Source organism: Megalopta genalis, chromosome 17, assembly GCF_051020955.1.
Source record: "Megalopta genalis isolate 19385.01 chromosome 17, iyMegGena1_principal, whole genome shotgun sequence".
NCBI classification, from domain to species: Eukaryota; Metazoa; Arthropoda; class Insecta; order Hymenoptera; family Halictidae; genus Megalopta; species Megalopta genalis.
The window spans coordinates 6,812,951-6,828,422 of record NC_135029.1 but is presented as its reverse complement, the minus strand read 5'-3'; the positions used below and the strand labels follow the sequence as shown (position 1 = coordinate 6,828,422).

At 36.8% G+C, this 15,472-nt stretch overlaps 1 protein-coding gene across 2 annotated transcripts in view; it reads right to left on the bottom strand.

The window, feature by feature from the left end:
- Positions 1–15,472, bottom strand: part of LOC117225183 (uncharacterized) — a 154,575-nt gene that overhangs the window by 105,577 nt on the left and 33,526 nt on the right. The window lies entirely within an intron of this gene.

The following is a 15,472-nucleotide window of genomic DNA, read 5'->3' as shown; positions in this document are numbered from 1 at the left end:
TTCAACGTGCAGGGTCTGAATGAACTGTGCTGTTGCGTCGACCGGCGTTCCGTTTTTAAGCGGAATGATAGGTTATTATTTCTCACACGGATATAGGGTCCAGTAAGGGTCCAGTTACCGACACGTCGATGATCATTTTTCGTTCGTCTATACATTCTCAGCTTAAAACGTAAAAATTAACTTTTTCTCTCATTTCATATTTTTTAATTTGATGTACAAGTAAATATTTTCAAAAAGCTTAAATTCGATATGAAATTAATGACAAATAAAAATAATGTAAATGTCCTAATTAGAGACGCTTCGAAAAGCTACTTATACCAGTTATCTTGACCCAAATACCGGTAAGTGCCAAGTATTTCTAATTTGTTTTTGATTTATTTTTTAGCATATTTATATTACATTAACTTTTCGATAAACTATTCAACTTAAATTAAACTCTTGAAATATGTAAATTGTAATAAACATAGGCTATGAACACAGCAGTTACTTTCATAAATTTATAGGTTATGCGCATTCATTGCGGAGTGTCGGTAATACGACAAAAGTTAAAGAACCTGTACCAATTATATACTGCTGTGTTTATTCGAAAAGTGTACAAGAAATGTTAATGTTTATATTTTATTTATAGAATCTAATGATTTTTACAGTATAAAAAGATGTTATATGATAACAATTTCCTGTCGGGTTTTCATAGATATTTAATTTTCCATAAGTGTCCTAATACTTTTGGAGAAGAGTGTACAACAGAATTCCATCATTGTCAGGATAATTCTGGTCCTCGATCGCAAAGAATTCATTAAATAGATTCAGAAATCTATTTAAAGATGTTCATATCATTGTGGGAAAGGAGATTGTCAGAAGAGTAGAATTCCTATCATATTATCATCTCTAAGTATTCATAATAAGAGCAAAGAAATGATGATATTTCCTGACTCATTTCTTTGCGCGCAATTAACATCGCGATGTTCTCGAGAACTCGGTCATAGAATTACGAGATCATTTAAAAAATTTCAAGATTGTTCGAGGAAGATAGAACTGATGATCCTAACATCATTATGTTAGGATATCGGGGACTAGATATCCACATTTAATTTGTCGTTACGAGAAAGTTTGAAAATTCACAAAGTTTCTTGCATCTAAATTAATTTATAGTAAAGCACCAATATTATATTATATATTGACAACCAAATGGACCCGAGTCCCGTCATCCGAGTGTTAGGAATGCGAAGAAACTGTCTTCAGCATCGTCATGTAATTATAATTACCCAAAAATTGCGAAGTTTGATGAGACTAGTGGACAACACAGTCCCTATTAACCAGAATAAAACAATAAGACAGCCTTCATTAAATAGACAAAATGGAAATTTAATAATAATAAAATTATAACTATTAATTCATTTAGAGAATAAAAACTATTCGTAGATTAAAATTATTAGACAGAGAACGTCGCGTTGTGTTTAATTATTTATAATATAGCATTTAACCTTAATGCATGCATTAGATTTTGCACTGATAACACGTTAGACGACAGTAGTAATTGACATACAAAACAGATCTTACGATTAGAACAGTTTAGCGAATAATGGGGAGTTCAAAACATTTAATATACTGTAAATTGTTTTAAAGAAAGGCTAATAACGAATCGTTACATATGAGCGCGACTGGACTTGGCAGATCAACGAACTCGGCATGTAAAAACAGAATTGTGTGACCTTCTCTAACACAAGGTATGTACCTACATTTTAAAATACAATTGGATGAATTTAATGATTGAAATTACCACCATCATGGTATAGTAGTTAATAAAAGTTTTTAATCCTTCATTTTCTGGTCTTTCATTTTTACGATTACTGGCGAAGAAGGAAAATTATGGGTAATCCTGATTAATGACCAGGGACTGTAGTTTTATTGCGACCGAAAATAGGCATTTCTTTTTTATTAGTTCCGTTATTATAATTTTTGCTAGCATTAATAGATCCAAAAACTGATGCATGATTACGCCGAATGCTTACGGTGCCGTAATGTTTATTAATGGACATTTACACATTTTACGGCATGTCGCACCTGCTTGCACACGACAAATAAAAAACGGTAATAATTACGAGCGAGGTTGTTGGTAGCAATAAACATAGAAACATCAAATATGTTTAGATTGGCACTGGTGTGTGATGATTGAGAGACGAGCCACGAAACTCGCGGTGTAACGGACCGCCGCTCAGTGATGTGGCTATGGAAAAAAAATTTAAACATCAATATTTATTTTCTTATACTAGAGTCTTTATTCGTACGTAAACAATTAAAAAAGGAACAAAAAAGTAACCCTCAACACTCGTGAAACACGTTAGTACGGATAACCTTCGCTTCCTCAAGCATTTGCCTGTTATATCGCAGTGTTTCTAACATCGAGTTATTCAAAGTACACAGCAATAAATATAAATGGATTATTCAATTGAATATACTAAACACTTGTTATTTTGATTGTGAAATTGTTTAATTACTTATTGTATATTCAGTTTTATTGTCTCGAAGTTACACATTCTTTAAGGACCTCCTATATACGTTTGATTACCTTTAACTTAACTTTTCTCGAAAATGCTAAAACATGTCCTGAAATCTCAACGGAAAACTATTCCTTGAACTCTCCTCTTTTTCTTACAGTGGCCTGCATTTGTAATTCTAATCATGGTTTTTAGTAGCACGTTCGAGAACAAATCGGGGTATTCTTGAGAAATGAGTTTGTTCGTCACCCAATGACAAGAAAATCGATGTGTTTCGTTTAATTCAGGACACATTCCATTTAAATAATTACAAAGGTTACAAAGGTTTAAAAAAATTTTGCAACCTTCTATGTGTGGATATTAACAATAGGTTAGAGCACATTCGAAAAGCTTCCAGATTGAATACTTGATGTCTGATTTTTGCAAATATTTTATTAACTTGTTGTTTATTAACCTGTTACATTAAAATATTCGTTAGTCGTTTATGTATTATGTTCAAATATGTCATGTATATGTCAGTTATGTATATATTATGTTACAATGTGCGTTGTATTTATATTACATTACAGATTTGTATCTATCGTGTCTACATATATACTTAGCGCACCGACACCCAGTAATTAGTCAATACACAGTTCCTAAAAAATTACAATACTAAATGTTGACAAAAGATTTTTTATTCAACAAAAAAAACAAAATCGTTGCAATTTTTAAACATAATTGCATATTATGTACAAATCGATTCATCTTTGTTACGATGAAGATTGTACCGTAAAACTTCTGTTTGATACATTTTTCTATAAAAGAAACGGTTTTCAAGCATATTTAGGCCGCAGATCTTGGTGGATCACCCTGTATATTAGTACGCGGAAGTATGAGTCCCAGTATTACTATCCTTAACAACGTGTTATAGCTACAAATTACAATTTACCGATAATTAACTTCTCATGGTATAAACAATAACACTGTGGTACACAGGAAGCACAAATTACTTCGCGTAACATAACTTCGCATGGTTCTATGTAGCGCCTCATAGACAATATTATCGCGGAGTGTAAATCGATATCGATAGTTCCATTTGGACGGTATCACGTTCGGGTAACCCACCGACAGATTGCACCGAGGAAAGCTTATGCAGCAACTCGTGCATAAATAGCTCCTTCATCCGCAACGATAGCAGCTTCCGAATTATCACTTGGCTATTCGCAGCTTCCTCGAACGTTATCGGCTCCCCACGGTAGCCTCCTCGTTTCTTATCGGCAGCCGATAAGGGCTGCAGGATTTTTCGACTCGAGCTCGACGATTTATCGGCGCACTCGCGGCGCGATCGTTAACGCTATCGTGCGCTCGTGGTTTTTCAACACCATATTTAGAACCGAGGCTCGCGCAGAGCAGTGGTATACGCGAGCCGTTAAGGACCCTGAACGAGAGAGGGAAGAAGACTTTAATCGTTCCGAAAATTACAGCACGCCGCCAGCTTACGGCGCTGTATGTTACGCTCTGACCTGCTGTTTGCTCCCTGCTCCTTGCTGCACGCGCTATTCTCCCGGCTCATGGCTCACAGATCGCACAGCTCTCGCAGCTCGCGCAACTCGCGCAACTCGCGCGGCTCAGAGCTCGCGACTCACGGACCTCGGTAGAACACCGAGAGAAAGAGAATCACGGTCGTCGTAAGAGCAGTAACTACACTTTTAGCCGGCCTATAGCTGCTATCCCCGCGCATAACTGTTCCCCTTGATATCTATTAGAAAGTTACGCGCCCCTCGCGCCTACGGTATCGGAGTACGAGCACGAGCATGAGTACGACTACGAGTGCGAGAACGTACCTGTGAGTGGAGATGGGACCAAGTATACTACGAGTAGGTACGAATCTAGCAGGATAGTTTCGAATGTTTCATGAATACATTGGAACCTCGATTATCATAGGTAACATGGATCGAGACAGCCTCGGATAATACGGAAGTACCGATGGGTAGTAGACAGATCGTGAAATAAAGTCATGAATAATATTTTGATAATATTGCATACGCAGAGTGTCCCAGCATCGATGGTACAACCGCGAAGGGGATGATTTTACACGAAAAAACAAATAAAATATAAAGAATAAGATTTTTTCATTTAAGGCTTCGTTGTCGAGGAAATCGACTTTGATTATCCAAACATGAGCTTTTTATTTTTCTTTGTCACTCCAAGCAATAGCAAAATTAAAACATCCCTCCATCATCCAAAAAAAAATTCAAGTCGTTTAATCCACTTCTAAAAAAATTATTCCGTTCGAATACTTTCGTTATCCGCTATAACTATGCTTTAGAATAGCTTAGATGGATGGATCTCGATAGAACTCGTATGTCACTTATCAATAGTATCGATATAAGTAGTATCATCGTGTATTGTGTTACTTATTTCTGTCTATGAATTTAGAGTGGATTTAAATGAAAATAAGTTGTGTGCAATGTAGTCAAAAATTTACTTTATTAGTGCAAAAGTTGTCAGAAATACTGGATATTCAAACTCGATTGTTTCGTGTAGAATCAGCCCCTTCTCGGTTGTACCACCGATACTGAGACACCCTGTATATTTAGCTTAATATAATCATACATACATTTTTTAAACATTTGATTTTTTACTTTACTTTTAGTTCGATTATACGTTGCATGTGTATACATATGTACAGTAAATTCTCCCTAATTGACGCTCAGATTGTACACAGAAATGAATAATCGCATCTCCTCTTCCTAAATTGTCCATTTTTGTTTCCAAGCTGAAGGACAATTCGGGAGAATTTACTGTACTTTGATTCGCACCTCGGATGATAGAGAACCAATTCGAACAACCGAGACTTTGTTGCAAATTTCAAATGTATAGTAAATTCTCTCAAATTGTCCCTCAGCTGGTAAAGAAAGATAGACGCCGATTGTCAAGGGGGTTAACACCCTTTAGCTACGTTGATTATCACCTCCCTTATTGTTTATATTATGGTTAGTTTATATTATGGCAGTTGCCAATTATGGAAACAGAGAAATTCCATATCCATATTTAATAGGTCATGTTCGAAATTTTCATAATGTGTCTGACACGTTGTTATAGTCTAAGGGGTTAAACTGAAAAATCAATGTATATATTATATTTATCTGCACCTTGTTTGTACGAACGCATTAATGTACTGCCTGTGATATAGGAGCTCATAATTTTGAACCTTCGTTATCCGAACTGCTGGCGAGTATATTCTCAGTATATTATACGAATACGTATTTTTATACATGAGTATGTACATAGGGTATCCCATTTGAAGTATCGCATTCTATTATTTCCTAAACTATAGATCATTAGGAGTTTCTGAGGTCGTTTGAAGTAATTTTTTTCTTAGCGCAAATGCAATCCGCGGCTTTGTTTACTAGTTACATATTGACGAAAAACACTTACCAATGAGAGGCGAGATCAGCTGGCGCCAGGCAGCGAAGCTAATGAGCGGAACTGGGCTTCGTCCGCTCGTTGGCTTGGCCGCTTGGCGCTAGCTGATCTCGCCTCTCATTGGTAAGTGTCTTTCATTAATAATTCGCAAACAAAGCCGTGGATTGCAGTTGCGCTAAGGAAAAAGTTACTCCAAACGACCTCAGGAGCATCATTTTGAGTAACTTTTGGGAATACTGTACTTTCAAAGAAGCTCGACCACGGACCAGATAAGCGTTAGCTACCGTTTTAACCAACACACGATGTCCTAAAAATGTTCGAATGAAATGAAATGATTAATTCCCGAGATCACTTAGAGATGCTTTTTTTATTAAAAATGCTCAGGTCTCTCATTGGTATACCAATTTCCTAAAAAATTTGCATTTGCCTAAACATCCGCGGCCTACTGATGACCCATATTGAAATTGACTCGAATTCATAAGTGTATCTTGAACTTGACCCCTCCTATCGGCGAGAATTCACGATGCTTGGTTTATCGGCGTAGCTTTGTGCTTAACGGGACCTCGCGATTCCAAATAGATGCGCAATAAAGCGATCTGCAGCACCATCGACTGCTTTAATTATCGCTAATAAATGTTTGCGTTGCTCGAATAAGGTTTACGAACGAAAATGAACGGTAATACTCCTAATTAACACCTTGTTGGTCAATGACGCGGTGCCGTGCTGGCACCTCGGATTTGTATATCATAATAATTCACGTTGTTGCCGGCACTGCGCGACAATGGATCAGCTAATGTACTATATTAACCTGTTCGTAATGCGATGTTGCGGATGGATAATGCATAGGCTTTTCAAGGAACTTGAAGCGCTTCGAATCGGTCGATGCGATGTACACGGCGAAAATAAAGGTTAATGTTCACGGTTATATGTATTAGCTGAATAAGATGTGACAATGATTTGTTTTCGAGTTGAGATTGTTTACGAATAGTACGTAAATATGCTATACGGGGTGGTCCATTTAAGTAAGGTCAGCTAAATCTGTGGTTGCAAGGAAGAACGCCGCAAAACGCATATTTCCAGTTTCGAGATACTGTCGATGAGAACGTCGATGCACCATTCTCAACTTAGCAAGATTGACAATGGAAGACAGAAATTACTAAAAATGGCTGCCACTTTTTATAATTGACGCAGCCAATTTTTGTTTTGCATAAAGACCGGCAGTCCGATTATCATAATTCAACGAGGTATTTAGGCAAGCTTATTTAAAACGATCACTTTGTATAAAATTGTGAAGCGCATAGAAAATTCAGACTTTAGTTTTTATTCTTATTAACTGACAGTTAACAGATAGTAGTAGACAAATTACTGCATGGAAGATAAGGTATAATCAGTGTTCGCAGAGAAATAAGTTACGCAAGGAATGGGACGATGACGCCGTCGTCAGGAGTCCCGCAAAGCTGCGTGGCGCGTCTACTGGGTGAACAGTATAATTCTAAACTACGACCAGACCGATGCTCTACGACGCGTCGTAGACACGCAACGCCGCTGTGCGGGACTCCCGCGCATGCGTCGTCTGCCCCCACTCCTTGCGTAACTTACTTCTCCGCGAACACTGGATATAAACTTGTGGCTATTGTCGCTGCCAAATCCATTATTAAGCCAATTTCGAGCGCCCGTTGTTTCAAACATAATGGATCGTTCCACGAACGAGTGCTCCTGAGCGCTCATTGTCCCTATGAAATTGCACTTGTTAACTGGGTATTTTCACAAATGAATGTTTAACATGGAAAATTTCCAAAACTTGAATAATCACTGGACAGCGGATTTTATGCATTTATCAGAAAAATGAGCAGTTGCTTTTGTTACGCTAAACATATTTAAGAAAGAAAGAAATTCCAACACGACTCCTGTTCCTTGTACCAAACGCAGGACATTTTTATTTTGCACAAAGATCCGCAATGCACTAATTACTCGCAGAGCAAGAAGGAAACTTAATCCTCCCGAAAATGAGCCCGTTCACGAACATACGGCGTTCGTACGAACCCGGAATCATCTAAACAGCGTGGCCAGGAGGAACCAGCCAGAAGAAAAAGCAGTACGAGGACAACCGAAGCAAAAGGAGCAACGTTTCCCGTGTAATTCGGTCCTGCCTAACGTTGCCCTTATGCTGCGTAACATTCGATACCTTTACCTCCCTCCTTCGCGACTTTGTGCGCAGACGACGTAAGATAACACCTGTGATATAACTGGCGAAAATAAAACGGCCCGGTGACCGACCACTCACGCGTGCACACGTATGCACGTAAACTGCTCACCGACCGCTCCAGGGAAAAATTGAAACTTGACCTATAGAGTCTAACGTTCTAGAAATCTTTGCGTTACGCGACGTGCTCGGCGAATGTCATTCGAACCTGTCTTTGAATATTTCGAAAGATTAATAGCTGTGCGGAAGAATATTTAAAGATAAAGACGAGGAAACTGGAGTGTAGAAGGTGTTGCAGAGAAACTTTTCCTACGTTAAAGATAATCCAACACAGATAATCCAACACAGAATTTTTTCTTTCGCCCTTAATAATACGTGGACCTAATAAAACGAAACAATTTTCGTTTCTTGGATATTTCCATTTACTTTTACTCGTAAATTTTGATGACAAATGAATCAAATTTTGTTTCGGTTTAAAAGAAATTAATAAAATTCATATTTACTATATTATCTTGAAAAATTATCAAAAATTATCTAAATAGTTATTTTTCTTATTTTTCTTTTGAATAGAATTTGCCCAGGTCCTATCTGTACATAACACCATTTGTTATATAAATCGGTAAATATTTAATAGCCCTTAATAACACTATAACAGCACTTTACTATCACTTTATCAACGTAACTGTTCTATTATCCGAACAGTCGTGTGTTCCTCATTAGATCGGATGATCGAGGTTCCACTGTATAAATAAAAGTATAAATGATCAGCACAAATCACTCCTGCTACAAATGACTTCCTGAAGTCTCCGTTAGATTTCTTCGACGTTTGTGTCGGACTGGAATGTCCATCACGCGTTATTAACAATGGACATCCACGCCAAATATTCGCTAACCATGTGCATTCGTGGACTATCCGGTGTGCGTAGGACGTAGAGCAAGAATGTTCTCGTTCCTGCATCCGTTTCAAAGCTGCAAGTGCGATTGCGCGTAGCCATACGTCGACCAGGTTAAAGTCTTCAGCATCGATAACGCCAATCCGGCCGGGAGAGGATGTTTTATTCAAGGGAAATTGATCTTCCGTGGCCTGCATGTGTACATCGACCGTACGTGCTGGTTTTACGGACACATCGCCGCGGTTCGACGGTCATGAATTCTTGCGTGTTTCGCGCGACGTGCCGTCAAAGATGTCTCGTGGAATCAACTCGAAAGTGTGTAACGGCCTGAGCATTATTCTTCGCACCAGATGCTGAGATTTATCGAAGAAATTTGACCGATCAACACTAATTTGACCGATCTTTTCTATATACGGTAAATTCTCTCCAATTGCCCCTTAATTTGTATACAAAACTAAGCAATTTGGGAAAAGATGATGCGATTATTCGAGCCCCGTGGCTCGTTTTTATAGTTGTTGACAATCGCGGCTCGAATAATCGTACGTCCTCTTCCCAAATTGTCCATTTTTGTATCTGTCCAAATCTTCTGTAGAAAAACAAGACAAAAAAGTAGAAAACGCACAGATTCAAAACCAAAACAAAGACCAAAGAGAGTGACATGCAATGCAATTTAGTAATTTAGTATTAAGTATTAAATAATAAATAGTATATAACAAAAAGAAAGTTGTAAGCCGAAGACTATCCTAAGCCGAAAGACGATGATTACATTAAATAAAATATATACCTTTTTTTTTATTTGAATAACATAAATATTTTGTTGTTTATGATTGAGACTCGATTCCTGATTCTAAACCATACAATTTAACACTATTTTTGCTAATTTTTTGAACATGCAGGGTATTTTCACGCTAACGCTTGTCAGCATTTTTCTAGCAAATAGTAAACATTTGAAAAATATGAACGAGGAATAAGTTACATCGTTTTTGTGTAAGTGATTTAATGATGTCTGTAATTAAAAGTATTGGCAAGCATTAATAAATTCAAAAGTTAAAAAATTTCGGAAACGTGAGTGGTGCTATAATTACACATGCTCGCACTAGACAACAAAACAGCGCTGTATAAATGCATATTGAAAGCTCTGTGGACGTATGAAATCCAGATTTTGGCAGCCGAATTTAACTCTAACATTCAAATAATTGAGAAATTTTAATCTAAAACCTATATGCTATATATCCAACGATCAAATTGAAAATCATCTATAAAAATACCAACAGTGGCAGAAGGAATACTATTTTGCTACAACAGTTACAAAGACTACTTCAAGATTGAAGAAATATAAAACGCATTTAATCACGCAGCATGCAACCACTAATTTCAATCTTGTAAATACAAACTATGTAAATACTCTTCTTGTATATAACTATCATAGTTACAACTATTATATATAGCTTTTTTGTAGTGTAACACAAAATAGCTACTAATCATAGGAGAAGTAATTATACACGAATCATATTATTTTACAATGTTATAAATTTTACGAAATGTCGTTAGACAGATTGAAATAATAAAATGGATATTAAAAAAATAATTGTTTCCTAACATTCCCTCCATTCGATTATAATGAGTTTTGATATTTTTGGTAGAAACGGTACTGTTTTTACAAAAATTCCAACGAAACTAACGAAGATATTGTTAGCGATATCAATTGGAATGAAGAATCGGCTCGCGGAATTCCGAAAGAAAAGAAGAGAAATAAAGATGACCGGGGATATGCCAGAAGCAATGACGCGCATCCTGCGGTCCATGCAGAACCACCTTCTCCACGTGTATCCGCTGTTTTCCGCTTGGTCGAGAAAGGATGACTCGTATCCCCTCTGGCGCGATCTGTCCGCCCGCATGAAAAATCTTCGATACGCGTACGTACACGGACCGGAAATACCCCCGGGTGCCACTATACGAGCCAACCGCGGCTCTATTGCGGAAGTGCAGCACACCGAATGCAAATTTATATCGACGGAGTCACTTTACGGGAAAATTAAATTGATAACTCTTTCCACCCCGCCGTAAAATCCTAATCTATTCGCTTTGGACCGATGGGGCAACAATTAGGCTTTTGATACGAATAAACGTCCATGGAATTTTTCAAATTCATTTTATTGCCGGTGATATCGTGCGAATGCAGTAAAAGTCACGGAAATTGTTCCTCCCTGTCGTTGTTAATTCTCAGTACTTTCAATTTATGTACTTCGGAGTTCGTAAATTTGATTAACGGGAAGGTATAAGCGGGCGCAGGAAGATAAAAATCTCGACATATGTTCTAAGAGGATGTAATAAAATTGTTGAACGATCAATTTCCGATGGGTCTGTGCGACAACTGTCAGCTTGTACCGATCGGAAACAATTTTCACGTACTCGTGTCATTCCGGAACTGTAAATCAATTTTTAAATTTGTTTTCGCATGGTCGCGAGGAGAAAATTGTTTCGTGTATGCACAGAAAATGAAGTTTAAAACTACGTATCATAGAAATCCAGGAACGTTCGAAGAACCACAAGATTAAAAGATTTCAATTGTTGGTTATAAATAGCAATTACTAGTAACCGAAAATTTTGTTCGTTGCCAATAATCATTGTTGATAATAACTACTGATGTCTTATTTTTGGTTGGTATAAAAATTAAGGATAATCATAAGGGTTTATCATTATTTGCTAATTCGAGTTATGTAGAAAATCACTGATGTTTTATTTGGTCGGATTAAATATTAAGGATAACGTTAATTGGATATTAGACAATGGTTTCGAATAGCTGTCCCGATTATTATATTCGGTCTCAAATAACAGTTATAGACGAAGAAAATTTAAAAAAATAAACTATTGTTTATAACTTCACCGCAGAGTTTCATGTAAACTAAAAATTTTACAAGACAATTGTAAGAACCAGAAGTTGAATAAAAACGAGTTGTTCTTTTTAGCTTTAATAAGTTGACAATTTTGTAACAATATTATTAAATTCTTCTTGTGTGTTTTCACAATTTTATATTTCAGTTACTCATTTTTATTGTAAATCCATAAAGTCCGTAAAACATTTGACTCAAAATAAATTTGGTAATTTAGTACGTCCATAACATACATACATGGTCATGTCTGTTAATGGTTTAATAATCTGTAAAACGTAAGAAAATTGTATGATGGCAGAGTTCTCGACAGATACGTTACAGTTAACCCTTTGCGATCGAAGCTATTTTAATTCGAAAATCCAAAACATTCATTTTACATGATTTATTGCAACTTACATGTACGAAATTGAACCTGTAGACACGTACAATATTTGCAGTTTGAACAGTTTTTTAAAAATATGAACATATTTGATACTGCCAATATTATTTCGAAGTAAAATTATTTTTGCGACATCGAGTGCAAAGGGTGAATATCGAACCGCGACCGCATTTTACAAGTAATTTTTGAACAGTCGTTGTTGCTCTAATACGATAATTTATTCTCCGTTTATCATCGATGCAACGTGATCAAGGTTCGAGATCAAGGTCAAGGTTAAAGATAATTAATCATTCGGACGAAAATGTCGAGATTCGAGCGACCCGTCGGGTCGGAGCACGATTCCACGTTCTCACCGAATGCATCTGGCTGTCTAATTAAACCCATAATTACGGCCGACATGCATAATTGGACTGAGTCAGAAACAACTTCAGCTGCGAAGATCAAAGGTCCACGACCGATTTCTCGTGATGTACGGCGATCGGAGGTCGTCCACGATCGAGGAGAGCCACGGCCGGATGGTACCACTCGCAGCGTTGCACCTGCGTCAAAGACTGTATTGTCTTAGGACCAGGTAGATGATCTTTAATAGGTTTCGGACACGCTTCGTGCCTCTCAGGATCTCCAGTGGACTGCGTCGCCACCGTGAAACTCTATAGACAGGAATTCTATCCTATTTGCTTTCTTTCTATCAGCTTCTTTTCCTTCCTTTTCGTTTTCTCCTTCTCCTTTCATTCTTCTTTCCGATCCATCTCTCTTAGATATTCCATTCTATTTTTAACTATTTGGGGTGGAGACCTCGTTCCTTTTAGAGGTTTCCAGTTCCTCTCTACGGACTCGCGCCGTTTCCGTTAGCTCGGTTTGCTCATCAATCTCGTTCCATAATTACTCACAGCGGTAACGTGACCTTTTCCGTGATTTGCTCTTTTTTACATACTTTCCCTGAATATTGTGCAACTCCCTGTTCTTGCTACGGAGATGGAACACTGCAGCGCTGGAAAGATTGTAGAGTGATAGAAAAAACCAATCTGAGACTGGGAAAGATTTTAACGGAAGAAGGAAAGGTAGAAGCGATTGAGTGGCTGGGGGGGGGGGGGGAGGTAGAAAAGAAGAAAAAAGAAAACTCTGAATTATAGTTCGTTTCAAAAAATGTGTCATATAGAGTAGCTTTAAGAAATTTCCCTAATCAAAAATTATTATAGACAACGAAAACAAAATTTCAGTGAGATATAACTTTTATTTACAACTAGAAAGAGAGGTTTGAATCAAAGTAATGATCGTTATGCGACGACTTTTTTTATATTGATTATAACAATTATGATTCCTGGTTAGAACGAGATTGTATGACAAAAGTATCATGTAGTGTGAATAATTACAGACTCAAAATAACTTTTACACTTTTAATGATATTTAGACAAAAACTTAACGATATATCATATTTTTTATTATTTCTAACATAGAACTATACAAACATAGCTTCTTTCTTGAATTTTATTTAAATATCTGCAAAGATATAAAAGTTACTTTCAGTTCATAATTATTCACAGCACTCCAGGTGGTCTCTTTTAGCTGAGTAATCCCGTATGTTTAAAGAAAACTTAACAAAATATCGTATTTGTATATTTTGATCTATATCAACAATAATAATACAAAATAGAAATGGACAAATACAATATTTTATTAAGTTTTCATCTAGATATCAGTAACGATCTAAAGGTCACTTTGAGTCGATAATTATGCACACCACCGTACTTGTGCTTTAATTGCTGCCACCGCTGGATTTCAGCCAGAAGAAAAAAGCTGATCGTTAATCGACACATGTTTCCTCGATCCTTTAACACTCACTAATTGTCCTCCTTATCTATTCCGATACCGTCTTCAACGTCGCATTACCCATTCTTTTCATTCTCCGACAAGTTTCCATCCTTCCTGCATTTATTCTCGAGTTTATTTAATCATGTCCACAACGACATTTCTAGTCGGTATATCAACTAGTTACGCTATCAGTCCACCTGATCGTTCGCCGTCAGACTCTTCCCGTTCGCCCCTTCCCATCGAAGCGGTCTTAGGCATCTTAATTGCGCGTTAATACCCGACTCGTCGAATCGACTCGATCCTCTACTGCGTGGCTACCAAACCGATTTTCAAGTTATGCGATCGGTATCGTCGGCAATATCGTTCTTTTTGTGAATCAGAGACCAAGACAGGCTAAAATTGTGGAACGCTATCAAATTAGTAGCAATTTGCAATTTGTTGCGATATACGGTAAATTCTTCCCAATTTTCTTTCAGCTTGTAAACGAATATGGACGATTTGGGAAGAGGAGATACGTTTATTCGAGCCTCGCGGCTCGTTTTTACAGTCAACTATAAAGTGACTATAAAAACGAGCCGCGAGGCTCGAATCTCCTTTTCCTAAATTGTTCATTTTTGTTTACAAGCTGAGGGACAATTGGAGAGACTTTACTGTACACAGCTTCACTATTGCACCGATGGGAATTGGAAACAATTTTTAAAATTTTTATTGAAGTGAAATTTAGAACGATAGAATGGTTAAACAATTTTAAGAACGCCGATATGTTATTGTGAATCGATTAAAATTATTAAATGAAGAAAGAACTGTCGAGTTGCTGTTTATTTCTTGCATAGAGGTCCATATTGTAATTACTATTGATGAATACACTACAGGCTTTATACATATATTTATGATAAAAATGAGTAAGAGCCAATTAAAGTAGTGGACAAATTAAATATTTCAAATATTTAGGAATGTCAATGCACTACTTACCACAGCTTATAATTTAAAATCCTTAAGGGAATCAATTTTATTTGCTTTCTGTTTCTCCGACTGGCGCAAGCAATTTTTGTTTTGCATGAACATTCGCAGTTTATTGGTAAGAAAAATTTGTTTAGGTTATAAGAGTATTGGTGAGAGTATTCTGAACATATCCTTGTTGTTTACAGTAATTATCAATGAGGACAATTGATTTTAGTTGTTTATAACAGTTATCAGTGTGGAAAATTCTATGAATGAGACGTTTTAATTACAGTTTCGCATCGATCTTCTATTGATTTCTTTAATAGGCCTATGTTTACCAAATTAATTTTATAGTCATTATAGAAAAAGTTATACCGTAAATTGAGGGGATGTGATTAAACTTCGAAAATAGATTCAAATTAAAATTTTAAAAGGTGTCT